This window comes from Leopardus geoffroyi, chromosome D4, assembly GCF_018350155.1.
Source record: "Leopardus geoffroyi isolate Oge1 chromosome D4, O.geoffroyi_Oge1_pat1.0, whole genome shotgun sequence".
Classification (NCBI taxonomy): domain Eukaryota; kingdom Metazoa; phylum Chordata; class Mammalia; order Carnivora; family Felidae; genus Leopardus; species Leopardus geoffroyi.
The window spans coordinates 83,453,021-83,466,687 of record NC_059342.1 but is presented as its reverse complement, the minus strand read 5'-3'; the positions used below and the strand labels follow the sequence as shown (position 1 = coordinate 83,466,687).

The 13,667-nt window shown below is 53.6% G+C and overlaps 1 protein-coding gene across 1 annotated transcript in view; it reads right to left on the bottom strand.

Annotated features, from left to right (window-relative positions):
• Window positions 1-7,565, bottom strand: part of NEK6 (NIMA related kinase 6) — an 86,081-nt gene extending 78,516 nt beyond the window's left edge. Inside the window, exon 1 of the mRNA XM_045468937.1 lies at window positions 7,402-7,565. The gene's annotated coding sequence lies outside the window, so the exon portion shown is untranslated. The remainder of the gene's footprint in view (window positions 1-7,401) is intronic.
• Between the last annotated feature and the right edge of the window lie 6,102 nt (window positions 7,566-13,667).

The window sequence follows — 13,667 nt, the reverse complement described above, 5'->3', positions numbered from 1 at the left end:
TATTTTTAAGCATCGGAACCTTGTGAATATTTTTTCCACGTAACATAAAGTTGACCGTTCTGAAGTGACCAATTCGGTGGCGTTTAGCACATTCACAGTGTTATGCAACCACCACCTCTCTCTGGTTCGGAAACATTTCATCACGCAAAAGGAAACCCTGTACTCATTAAGTGGTAGTTCCCCACGCTCCCCTCCCTCAGCCCCTGGTAACCACCAATCTGCTTTCTGTCCCCACATGGACTTATAGATTATGGATGTTTCATATGAGAATCTTTTCTTTTTTTTTTTTTTAATATTTATTTTTGAGACAGAGAGAGACAGAGCATGAACAGGGGAGGGTCAGAGAGAGGGAGACAGAGAATCTGAAACAGGCTCCAGGCTCTGAGCTGTCAGCACAGAGCCCGACGCGGGGCTGGAACTCACGGACCGTGAGATCATGACCTGAGCCGAGGTCAGACGCTTAACCAACTGAGCCACCCAGGCGCCCCGAGAATCTTTTCTTAAAATGACTCCTGTGCGAAGCCTCCTTATGTAAAACAGGTAACAGGGTTAGTGCTGTGGGAAGACAGGTCTGCCCTGCGCGACAACCCCCCCCCCCCCAGCTAGAGTCCCTCTCCTTAGTGACCCTGCAGGGAAGGCTCTGATCCCAGACCCCTTTCTTTTCACAATTCTGGTTCTAACGTTGGATTTCTTTTTTTTTTTAACTTTTTTTGGAAGTTTATTCATTTTTGGGAGACAGAGGCAGAGCGTGAGCAGAGGAGGGGCAGAGAGAGAGAGGGAGACACAGAATCTGAGGCAGGCTCCAGGCTCTGAGCTGTCAGCACAGAGCCCGACGAGGGGCTCGAACTCAGGAACCTCGAGATCCTGACCTGAGCTGAGGTCAGACGCTTAACCGATGGAGTCACCCAGGCGTCCCTCTTTTTTTTTTCTTGTTTATTTATTCATTTTTTGAGGGGGAGGAGGGGCAGAGAGAGCTGGAAACAGAGAATCCCAAGCAGGCTCAGCACTGTCAGCGCAGAGCCCCACGCAGGGCTCAAAATCACAAACCGCGAGGCGGTGACCTGAACCGAAATCAAGAGGGGGTCGTTTAACCGACTGAGCCACCCAGGCGCCCTAAAGTTGGATTTCTAAGGCAAGTCCCCCCTTCACCCTCCTCCCTGCCAAACAGTGTCCAAGAATCAAGGGCCTCAGGCCTGGTGCTACTGGCCCATTTTCCCGATGAGGGAGTAGAGGTGCAATATTCCGAGGTGGCTCCGGAGCCCGCTGAGGCTCTCCCCTCACCACGCACAGCACGGCAGGGTCTCAGGTATGAAGAGCGTTTGTGGCCCACGGAAGCTGCCTCAGGAGGGGCGGCCACTTCCATGGGACAAGGACCCCCCACCCTTAGGGACAAGCCAGCCCGACAGAACCCCAAATGGCTTAGGAGGGAGCGCCAAACACGCACGGCCTCTCCCCGCCCCCACCCGGGGCCCGGGCCTCGCTGTGCGGACCCTCGACGAGGGCTCCCTGCCCCCGGGCCCGGGGCTGTGACAGCCGCTTCTGTCAGCACAGACCTCTGATGGGGCCCGACGCTGTGTAAATAATTAACAAAACATCTGCCTTGCTTAATAACACACTGTGGCTGACACAGCTCTCGGGGCCTCCCGAGACCCTCCGACTCCAAGAGGACGCGTCGAAACCTTATAAGGCTCCCTTTCCGAGCCTCGTGGGGGGGCGGGCGGAGGGCAGCACAAGACACTGACTTCTACACGTTTTCCTGGGCCGCCCAGAGCACCCGGACTTAAAGCCTGCCTCGGTCCAAACCGCGCGTCTCTTCCCGGTCTATTTTGAGGGTCATGATCACGGGGAAGTGCTTCAGCGGCCCCTGACACTGCTTTCAGCCTCACTTAGGGCCTCAGTAGGCAAGGGCGCTGAAAATGCTCCGGACAGAGAAACAACCTTTCTGGCCCAGTGACCCCAGCCCGGTGACCCTAGGAAACAACTCGTTTCCTCACCTCCCATGAAATCTCGGGGTAGCACTTCTGGGGTGCCACCCATGTGCTGAGGGGTTTATATCCATTGTTTCCTGTAGTTCTTTCCTCAAACGTTATGAGGTCCTGATATTGTGTCTGTTCCCCAGTTGGGGAAACTGAGGCTCCGGGAGGTGAATGGCTTGCTCTGGGACTCCCACCTCGCTCCATTTGGTGCCAAAGCTCAAGTCCTTAATGTGATCGTGGGTTAGTGCCTTCCCCTCCTTGGGCCCCAGTCTTCATTCTGTAAAATGGGCGTGTGGTTCTTCTCTGGACTGCTCTGGACTCACCAGAGCTGAAGGTCATTTGCAAGGCAACGGGTACCCCTTTGCACGTCTCTTCCTGACAACTCCCAGTTTCAAAGACTTTGGGGACAACAAGGAACAAGGCAGGGCAGACCTTGGGGAGAGGGGTGGTGGACAAATTCCAAGTCTGCCACTCACCTGCAGTGACAAGGGCTCTGAGGGACCAACCCCATATCCTCAACTACAACTTGGGGGCTTTGGGGAGCTCTCCTCTAAGGCGCCAGCTCCGTTTGTCAAGGTCAAGCACCGCCCCACCCCCAGCCTAATTTTGAAGTGTGGGGCTTCAACAACTCGAGGAAATGCAGAACCGCAGGCTCTCAATGGCAGCTTCCCTCCCCCTTCCCCTGCAGAAATTCCTTCACACTCTATGGAATTCCTACATAAAGCCCCTTTTTCTCTTCTATGAGGTCACCATCACACAGATGTCTAAGAGAAAGAAAGATCGGCTCCATGCGGATCAAGGCGGTTGGAACTGAATGCATTTCAGATCCCGACTGCACCACCTTTCAATTCGGCTGGCCCCTTGCTCGTCCGTCCCCCAGAATCCAGCCAAAGCAACCAGTTGGGTTTGGGGTGCGGTGATCCTGCTGGTGGATGCCAAGAGGCCCAGCCAGAAGACCGGGCCTTTGCCACCAGACCACCCGAGCAGTCGTCTGTGGAAAAATCCAGAATTGGAGACAACACAGCAGAGGCTGTATATGTGGGTCTGTTTCCACACAAGCAAGTCCGTTGGAAGGACAGATGTCAAACTGCTAGATCACACTCCACATTCAAGTTCCCAAATTGAACGTCACAGGAAATTACACCACCAACTGATTTGCCCCAATGTCCGCTCCTGTCTGGAAGCTGAGTCTGAGAAGGCTGTTGGTTTAATTCAGTCTGGGCCAAAGGAAGAGACTGCGAGTATGTCACCCAGCTCAGACAAGAATGGGTGAAGCCACTGACCTGATTTTTTTCTTTTTAAAATAAAAATATTTTCGGGGCACATGGCTGGCTCAGTCGGTAGAACATCTGACTCTTGATCTCGGGGTCGTGAGTTCAAGCTCCACAATGGGCATACGGCTTAACTTAAAAAAATACAAGTCTAAAAAAAAAATAAACATAAAACATAAAACCTTTTCTCCAAAGGCCATCTTGTCACTACCCAAAAGTCAGACATTAGAAGATGGTCACATACCAAAAAGCCACTGAAGATCTTTGGCCAATCCTGGTCATCATCTACCACCCACGCATTTCGAAGCCATTTCCCAGACCCCCCCGGGAGGTGCTTAGACCACCCCAGATGACGCCCCACACACATGCCAGGAGCAGCCTTGCTCCCCGAAGCTCCACATTCTGGTCACCAGCATTCTGGCAACCATCCGAAGTGATGGCCAAAAGAAAGGCCCGTGGTATGTGCACACCGCTTCCTAAGAATGACATCAGCAAAAATAAATAAATAAATAAATAAATAAATAAATAAATAAAGATAAAAATGTAGGAACAAGGACTATTTTTACCTCCCCAAATCGCAGGCCAGACGGGAGAGAAATCCATCAATGCCAGAAATGTGGCTGAGCCTTCGCACAAGATCTATTATTTCACACCTTAAATTAACGCATCTCAAAGCAATTTGCAAATGTTCATCAATGTGCAGAACACGCTCAGAAGGGAGAGGAATGCCTTTTCCTTCCCAACATCAAAGGACACTTGCAGGGGCCCCACACACCCCAAGCGGCACAGGTCCGCACGCACAACATTCCTTTCAAGAACAGCATAGTATAAACCGTGATAAAAAGGAAAACGAACAAGGAAGAGAGACAGGCACGGGGCTAAAATGGCAAGTGACAAGCAGCCTACATGGAAATGATCCTGTTGTCAGGTATTCAGCATTGGGAGTCGGGGCCCTGGGGGTAACGCGCCATCACTGGGGGTCCAGCACTGGGCTCTGCCTGAGGGCAGTGCCCCAGCTTGCTCCCTCCCCACACAGGCCCAGAGATGCCAACCCATGTTTAATCTCGGATGACTCACCAGGGTCCTCCACTCCCCACCCGCTAACTCCCTTGCTTGGTCTGACCCGAGAAGAGGAAGGGAATATTCTTCTCTTTTCGACAATTGTTTTGACACTTCCCTTCTGAAACCAATCTTTGGCACTTCATGAGCAAAGAAAAAAATGTGAACTGTAGACCTTTCTCTCTGACAGTCCTGGCCCTGGGCGTGGGTCATCCACAGCAGAAGGGCAAGAGTGGACAAGGAAGGAGGGCAGCACCTTCAGGAAGCCCTGTTCCGGAAGGCTGGAGCCGGCCGACGAACCCAGCCCTGATGGAACCTGGAAGACAGTGACCATTACTTTCCAGGCCCAGTGGGAAGACTGCTGGCTCTGCTCAGACCAGCCTGAATTCAACTCCAGGGTCAACCGCATGGCAGTCCACGATCCTCGGCACGTTATTTAATCTGTGTCCCCAGTTTCCTATAAAACGGGCATCAAGATAGTTCCCATCTAAGGGTGGCTGGGTAGCCCCATCGATTGTGGGTCCAACTCTTGATTTCAGCTTAGGTCATGATCCCAGGGTCGTGGGATTGAGCCTTGTGTTGTCAGGCTGCATGCTGAGCGTGGAGCCTGCCTAAGATTCTCTATGTCTCTCCCTCTGCCCCTCCCCTGCACAAATGCGTGTTCTCTCTCTCTCTCTCTCTCTTTCTCTCTCAAAAAAAAAAAGTTTTAAGTATTCAGATAGTTCCCATCTCATAGTGTTGCTGAGTGGATTGAGGGAAATAAGCCTAAAGCTTTCAGTATCGTGCCTGGCACACAGGAGACCCTCAATAAATGGTGGCCCCTAATTGTAGCGCTACCTACAGAAAATTATGCACATCGTTTCATCTCTTTGAGCCTCAGTTACCTCATCTGTAAAATGGAGATAATAACCCCCTACATCCTCGCGAAGGTTAAATGAATAGATGTGTGAAAACACCGAGCACCCCGTCCGCGCACCTTCAGAGGACAGGCCTGAAGTCAGGCAGGTCCAGGATCCTGCCTCCACCTCCTTTCAGCAGTCCCAGGACACAGGCTCGACCTCTCTGTGGCACAACTGTGATCAGGGCACCGTAGGGGGCTCCATGAGCATGGCTTCCTTTCCCCCTTCCCTGCCCCCTCCTTGCTCGGAGCCACTGGAAACGCCACCGGGCAAAACCAGGAGCTTTGATTCTTCAAACCCTCTTGAAACCCCAAGCCCAGACCAACCTGGGCCACCGCTTCAGTCTGAGACTTTGTTTTGTGAGGACAGAAACTACTTTTTAGTCATTTCCGAAGCAGACTGGGACGGCAGTGGCTGACAAACCACAGGGACCATTTTAAATCCTGGGCCTTTTCTTCTGGGAAGTTAGGCAAGAACCTTCCCAAATGTTTGCCCGTGGGGCTCTCTGCCAGGGAGTGACTCATCTACAGCTCCCCACAGGCATATTTTATTTGGGGGTGGGGGATGGAGGGAGGGCCTGGCCTTGAGGGGAGAAAGAGAGGCAGCATTTCCAGCAAACCCAGAAGGTGTTTTCTTCGTTTTTTGGGGTTTTTTTTTTTTAGGACAAAAAAGAAAAAGAATGTGGGTCTTTTTGTTTCCTTCCAGGTTTTGTTTGCTAAAAGAGACGTCCAAAGTTCACTCTGTAAGCTGCTGCTTGGGGAACGGGCGCTTCCAGCCGGCTCTACGTCCCTTTCAATGAAATTCTTCTTCCATTAACACCACGGATTTTTAAATGTGCCTCCAAGATTTGCCTGCGCACGACATTTTCCCCTCAGAGAGGCAAGCTGAGTTCTGAAAATGCAGGGGAACTAGGGCGCTCCGGAGTTTCTGAAGTTGGCCTTGAAGCAATTGAGACCTTCAACTGCAGAGATTTTCAACATTTCTAAAGCTCCCCCCCAAAAACCGTCCCTCAAAGCTGCAGGACAGACCTTGGAAACCAGCATCCCCAGCGTGCTGTGCTGTTTCTTACTGTCTTGGGGACTCACGCTTGGAGCCCAGGCTCAACAAATGGATCAACTGGACGAGTATTCATCTACTTAGCAGAGTAAGCAGAGACAAGAGAGACCCCCGGATACACAGACTAGTATCCTGGGACCCCTAGTCTCCCCAGGGTCAGGCCCCCCAGGCACAGGGGAAAGGTTAAAATCTGCCAGGGCCGGAGAGGGGCGAGAACAAAGCCAGGAGACCCAGAAAGAGTATTTAGGAAGAAGTGAACACAAGTCCTCCGACACCAGGCCAAGTGGCTCTGCCAGACCCACCATAGCGCCAGCCCAGCCTGGGCACCCGGGGGCCCCATGCAGGGTCCCGCCAGCGGGCCCCACCAACGCCTGGCTCTGAGGCTTCCCTCTCTGCCAGGCCCAGCCTGGGTCCACCGGTCTGACCGCTGGCCCTCATTCACCACACAAGGCCCAGCACCCACCAGGTGCCCACCCCTGGCCTACTTCTCTCCATGGGCTCCCTGGCATCGGGGCCAGGGGCTGACGCATCATGCAAAACGCCTTGTGGGTGCCAAGGGGGGCCCTCGGCCTCCATAAGAAACACACTCCCACACTCCCGGACACAAAATCCACATCCACACGCACGTCTGTACACTTTAGTCCTCAAAGGCTCACAAATGCACACAGAAACCACTTGTGAACGCTCACACACGTGCGCGCACGTACTCCCCGAACCCACACAACTCCTTCACAAAAATGGGATCCCACGTGAAGCGCTTGGCACACTCCTTGGCAAACAGTAAACAACAAACGTCCAAAAGGGAGCCACGCTCGGGTCCCCCGCACTCCTTCACCGCAAACCACACCACCCGGACCCTCCGCCGTGCACGCGCACACTCGGGCGCACACCCCGAGGGGCAGACGGACACACGCCGCCCACGCACGCTCGGACGCACGGCCGCCGACACACTCGGGCTCTCGCGTACACTCGCGTCCCGGCCTCCCGCGTACACCCCCGCCCGCCGTCCCCCGCCGAGTCGCGGCCGCGCGCGCGAGCACGCGCACCCCCCTCGGCCCAGCTGCGGGTGACTGCCCCGCCGCCCGGCCCCCGCCCCTTCCCCGGCCCGATCCCGCCGGGCCCCGGCCCCAGGCCACTCACCGGCGCGCGGGCGGCTCGGCTGCCGGCGGGAAGAGCGGCGCGCGGCCCGGCGGGCGGCCGGCCGGAGCGGAGGGTCCCACACGAGTCGGCGGCGCCGCGGCCGCACGCCCGTCCGCTCGGTTCCGCCGCCGCCTGCGCGGGCCCGCGCGCGCTCCCGCCCCTCCCCACCGCGGGGCCGCGCCGCCCCCTGCGCTCGTGCGCGCTGCCGCCACGCTGGCCCGGGGGGCGCCCCGCGGCTACCGCCCGGCGCCGAGACCGCTCCGCGCCCCCGAGCCGTTTGGACCGCGGGTGATCCGCTCGGCCGAGCCGCACCCCGCGCCCTACTTCGAAGATGGGGAAACTGAGGCCCAAACTCTCACAGCGAGTCAGGCCCAGCAGACTCCCCTCCACCCCTCCTCGGGTTCTAGACGTTTAGGATTAGGGTCCGCGATCAGAGGACTCGTGGACCCCTCCCATCCATTCTTGTGTACCTATCACCTAACGTTGCTCCCTTCACGGCCCTGGGCATACTGGCCAGTCAACCAGCGCTTATTGTGCGCCTACTGCATGTGGGCACTGAGGTAGGCTCCAAGGATATCTTGATGTGGCGAAGGTGCTGCTCCCTGCGCTCAAAGTGCCAACATCTCCTCATCTGGAGATCCCCACTTCCTGTGGACCCCAGGACTAGTAAGAGTCAATGTGCAGAGCTTTCTGGGAGAAGGCTCTACTAATGAATGCTTAGGAGACAGAGTCTCCATGGGGCCCCAAAGGTTGCTGCTCAGTTCCCTGCTTCACTTCCTAAGGGAACCCGTCTCCCCCACCCCACCCCCCATCCCCAGAGGGGACGCTTCTAGCTTACACGGTTCCTGTTTCCACACTGGCTGCTTCTCCTCCACATGCAAAAGTGTGGTATGTTCCCGAGGAGGACTGGAACCAGGGACTGACACTGACTGCCTGACTACTGTCCAGCTTGGTCACAACACCGTGCTGGGCACAGAGAGGATACCCCAGTATTGCACCTGGCTGTGATCTGTAACAATAATGATACCAACCGAGTACCCACTGTGTGCCAGTCTTACGACCGCACAGCCATTCTGTGAAGGAGGCATGAGGCTGCCTCCGTGCCCGTTTTACAGAAGGGATACATGAGGTTTAGAATAGAAGCTGAAAGAAACAAATTCTCTTGCTTAAAGTCACCCAGATGGTAAGCGGTTGAACAGGTAGCTGGGCCACAGATTGTCTAATTCCAGTGCCTGCTAATCTAGGCAATCCTACCGCGTGAACAACGTAGCCCTGGGCTGCTGGTATAAGAGAGGACAGATGGGGAGGCAGCTGGCCCAGAGGACCCAGCTCAGTCCCAGGCCTTCCACAAACCAGCAGGAGCAGAGTGGATCATTCGGCACATTTGTTAGCCGTTTAGTTGGGGACTCATTTACAACCTCACTTCGCATGATATACGTGACAATAAATATCAGGTAGATCGAAGAGGTAACTATAAGCAATAACATTGCAAAAAGTAATAGAAATAAATAGAAGTTCTGAGACAATGTGTTGCAGGGTTACTAGCAGATCAGTCGTATTGACCACATCCACTCAGCAAACAGTAATTGCTTCATTCAATCACCCAACGCCTATCTCTGCGCACCTGATACCGGTCAGGTACTAGTCTAGGCCCTGGGATATGCTTGGGAACAAAATATAGCCCTGACTCTCCTGGGGCTTCAATCTGGGGGTGGGGCATGGGGAGAAGAAATTGCTAATATGCATGGTGTGGTTAATAAGTTTGGTGGAGAAAATAAAATAGGAAAGGGCTAGGAGAGCACAGGGGTGCTTTTTCATAGAAGGTGCTGGAAGAAGGCCTCTCTGATGAAGTGATACTTGAGCAGAGGGGAGGTGATGAGAGGTCTTCTGTATGTAGGACAGGCCGGAGGTTCCAAGAACAGTCCTGGTAAGCTACAGGACAACCTGAAATTTCCCTTGGAAGGAAACTTTGAGAGCAGTGTCAGACCGCCAGGAAGAGAAGCCCTGGTGTAGGATTTTGCAGTTTGTAAAGCCCTACCCCAGCCTCGTGGAGCCCCTTTAACAGGTACTCCTAATATCCTCATTTTCTAGTTAGGAAACTGAGGCTCAGAGAGGTCAAGCAGCATGCCCCAGGTCACACAGCACACAGCCAGCTGCAATCAGCAGAGATGGTTCACACCTCCCGCGAGCTGACGCCAATGCAGAGTGTTAGGGGGATAAAGAAGGCTTGTGCACCTCCCCGCCCCCTTCCTGCCCTCTTGGACTATAATTCAGGAGCTGGCAGGGTGGAGCATTCACTGTTTTCCCGGCCTTTCTCCTCCTCACCCATTTCCTTCCCTCTGGCATGGTCCCAGCCCCAGGTGATACGCTGAGGGCAAAAAGAGCAGGTCAAATTCAGCCCAGAAACCCCCCGGATTCCCTGCACTCCCCTCACTATGTTGGCCAGGGTAGGGGGTAGAGGGAAATGGGTGCAACCTGAGCCCCATTCGACTTTTGTTTTTAACTCAAAGGATTTTTCAGCGAGTCCCCAAATGAGTCACCGTGAAGAGGTGCTTCGCAAAATGACTCCCAGAATTAGAATCAGCATCTCCCTGCGCACGCTGCCTGACACCTCCTCCCACGGTGGCATTTGTGAATCTAGTCTGGGAGAAAGACTCTCTCTGTTCACCCCCGAGAGTTTCAGGATTAAGCCCATGTCGTTTCATTATTTCTCTGCATTAGGGGAAGAGAAGCTACCATTGCTGGCACCTTCTCCACACCCAGCTCTGCATGAGGCATTTCATTCTCCCAGCGCGCCTCGAGATGGGGGCCGTGCTCTCTGTTTTACAAATGAAGAAACTGAGGCTCAGGGTAATAGAGTGGTTTGAACACAGCCAGGATTTGAACCCGGGTTTGCTGTTGTTGTCAGTATTTGGGGAGGGAGCAGTGGGGGACGAGAGAAGGCCTGAGAGACTAGAATCAGAACCAGGCCCTTTGGACACGAGGTCGTCTTGCCGGCTTCCCGACGATGGGAATTTTTGGTGGGGGGACAATCTCGGTTTTCCCAGGAAGTCTCAACTCTGCTTATTGTCTGGACAAGATTACTGTTAACAGCATCCCTTTTCAGTCCAAGAATGTCTCGGTTCGGGTGATCGACGTTAGGGTCACCTGGTTGTATGCAAATGTTACTGCATTGGGGGTTTCAGTTTTTACATTATATGCGGTGCAAAGTGGGGGCCCCTTGTCTGCGGGGCCTTGTCCACATCCTGATGACTGCACTTCCAACCGAGAGTTTATGGAACTTTCTAGGAGTAGCAAACCCAGCTGGCTGGGGAAGGAGTCAGGGCTGTGTGTCAGGACTCTGTCCCACCCCAGCTCTGCCATTTACTCCCTGTGTGACCCTGGGCCAGTTTCCCAGCTGGCAAAGTGAGGGGCGGATTTCCAAAAGCCCTGTCAACTTTGACCTTCTAGGGTTTCCTATTGCCGGGTGCATGCTGGGAAACCAACAATTTTGGTAAGGACCAGGAATGCAGGGAGCCTCCTTCCCTTCCAGGCCATCATACGGTTCACTTTTTTTTTAAACAACGTACCTCATTTTTAGCTATTTTAAGTTTTAAAATAGTGTTCTAATTTATTTTTTGAATAGCTAATACCCACAGCTCGAAATTCAAGAGGTGCCGGAAAGGTACGCGGTGAAAAGTTTCCTTTCCTTTCCCCTCCAGCTACCTCCTTCTTTTCCCTGGAAGTAACCAGTATTGCCAAACACACTCTGTTCCCAGGCAGTGTGTTTTGTGTGGTTGTGTGTGTGTGTGTGTGTGTGTGTGTGTTTTCTCATTTTTCGTACAAATGATAGTGTCTGGTCCACACTGCTGTATGCCTTGTGTTTTCTTCACTACCTTGGAGACTGCTTGCTATCACTTCGCAAAGAGCTACTTCCTTGTTTACGACTGTGTAGTACTCCAAAATATTTGCATTTCATCCCCCTTACATTGGCATTTGCTCTGTGTACTGTTCTAAGCGCGGTGGGAGATAACAGAAGTTTTGGTCATGGCTCCAGCTCCCAGGGACTTACAGTCTGGTTGGGAGACAAGAAAAACCGAAAATACTGGCGGGACGAAGAAGCACAGGTTCTCTAATGATCCCCAAGTTCATTTGTGAGGTTTGGCTTTGGCGCTAATTTGTTTCCAGCTCCAGGTATGGATAGGGCTGTTGGAAGAGCCCCGACGCGGGTGCTTTAAGACTTGAAAACTCAGGAGTGCAGATTCAGGCATTCTGCTTCTTCATTCTGGGCCTCGGTGTGCTCATCTGTACAACGGGGGCAGTCAACCCCTCTGCAGGACGGTGGTAGTCACGTGAGATTGTGTTCCTGAAGAGGCTTGATGAAGAGTGAAATGCTCCCGGGCCGGAGGGGCGGGGAGCCTGATGCAGCTGTAAGGAACGGAACATTAAGTGAGGCTAGCGTGCCTCTTCCTGGCCAGAGAGAAGCATCTGATTAAGCTTTTTGTGCTTTTCTGATCCTGTGATAGGAGCTGTTAAACAGTTATCTCCTTCCATCTTTGGCAGTGACATTCGCCAATTCCGGGTGTGCTACAGGCCAGTCCCGGAAGACCCCACACCCAGAAGAGGCCCTGGAACGTGGAAACGACATAAGCCAACAATCTTAAATTAAGGCATGGAGGGCTGTTGGGGATCACATCCCTACTCTCGTAACAGATGGGACTGGTTCCAAGCCACCCCAGCAAGAGGCAGAGTTGCACCCAGTGATGTTGCCACACCCCTGCACCTCCCTGCAGTTCCCTCCACCACCTTCTGCTACTTGCCGTTTCAAGGAACAAATTCAAATGCTACTGACTAAGTGACGAGGGGCAACAATCCAGCACCATTAATACTAGTGTGTCCTTTAAAAAAAAATTTTTTTTAATGTTTATTTATTTTTGAGAGAGTGGGGAGGGGCAGAGAGGGAGACAGAATCTGAAGCAGGCTCCAGGCTCTGAGCTGTCAGCACCGAGCCTGACGCGGGGCTCCAACTCATGAACCATGAGATCGTGAGGTCATGACGTGAGCCAAAGTCAGATGGTTAATCAACCGAGCCACCCCGGCTACTAGTGTCCCCTTTGCTTCTCCAAAGTGACTTAGATCAACAACCAAGTATATGGCCCCCTTGTTATTCAGCTCAAATGGGTCAATTACTGTCCAGGTGAGTAAATCAATCATCACCTGCAGCGGGTACAGAGTCAGGCACTGATGTGGTCCACGCATCTGTTCTGTGACGTAGGTAACAGTGTCCCTGATGAGAAAGTTTACAGAAGAGAAAACTGATGACGTTCGCCAGTGTGTCTAAAACACGGTTTAAGGGGGCATCTGATGGTTGCACAGTCTGTGTTCCCACCCACTCGGCTTTGAACCCAGACGGCAGGTCCCAGGCTGGCCGTATGTCTCCCCCAGGCATCCAGGCATCCAGTTGGCTCTGGGTGCCAAATGAGGGGTCCAACTATCCTTCTAAAAGCATGTGGGCTAAGGTGAGCCTCCTCTGGGCCCGAGGCCTCCCCTGCATGCCTAGTTATGCTGGCCACTCTCAGAGCAGACAGAGGCAAGGGGCCCTCTGGATTTAGGGCCGATGACACCAGCCATCCATCCATCAACCCCAGATCCCAGACGTGTAGGGAGTGTTCCTAAGGAGGAGACGAGCATTCGGTTGTTGCATTTCTCAGCCCTGCCCCTCCCCACCCCCCAGTTTTCTGGGAACAGGTACAGTTTTTCCAGGCATCAGGACATGCCCTGCTTGTCTTGAGGACACAAAGAGGAGGAACCAGTGGAGACTGGAGACTGGCAACTGGGAGTGAGGACAAAGAGGGCAGGGCGGGGAATCAGAAAAGGGTTGATTGTTTGAGAAGGTGCTTGCCTGAGTCTGAACCTTGCCACTCCCTACCCACATCCTCAGACCGGCCCTCTGTATGAGGAATGGGGGCAGCAAGGGGCTAACCCGTCACTGGGAAAGAAAATCCATTTTCCCTCATCCGATGATATTCTGAGGGACTTGGTTTTGGGGTGGCCATTGCTGTTTGGGGGTGATTCCCCCGAGGCAGGATACATGGGTAGAGGAGCACACCAGTGGAGAAGCAGTGAGTCTGGGGATTCCAGAACCCCTGAAGAAAGAGACATATGTGGGCGCTGCCTGGCCCAGGAATGCAGGCTTTGGGCACTGAAGGGAGGTGCTCTGGCAGACCCCCGGGATAGGCAGCCATGCTGACCCCACGCCTTCTGCCTGAAGCCGGTTGTCAAATAGC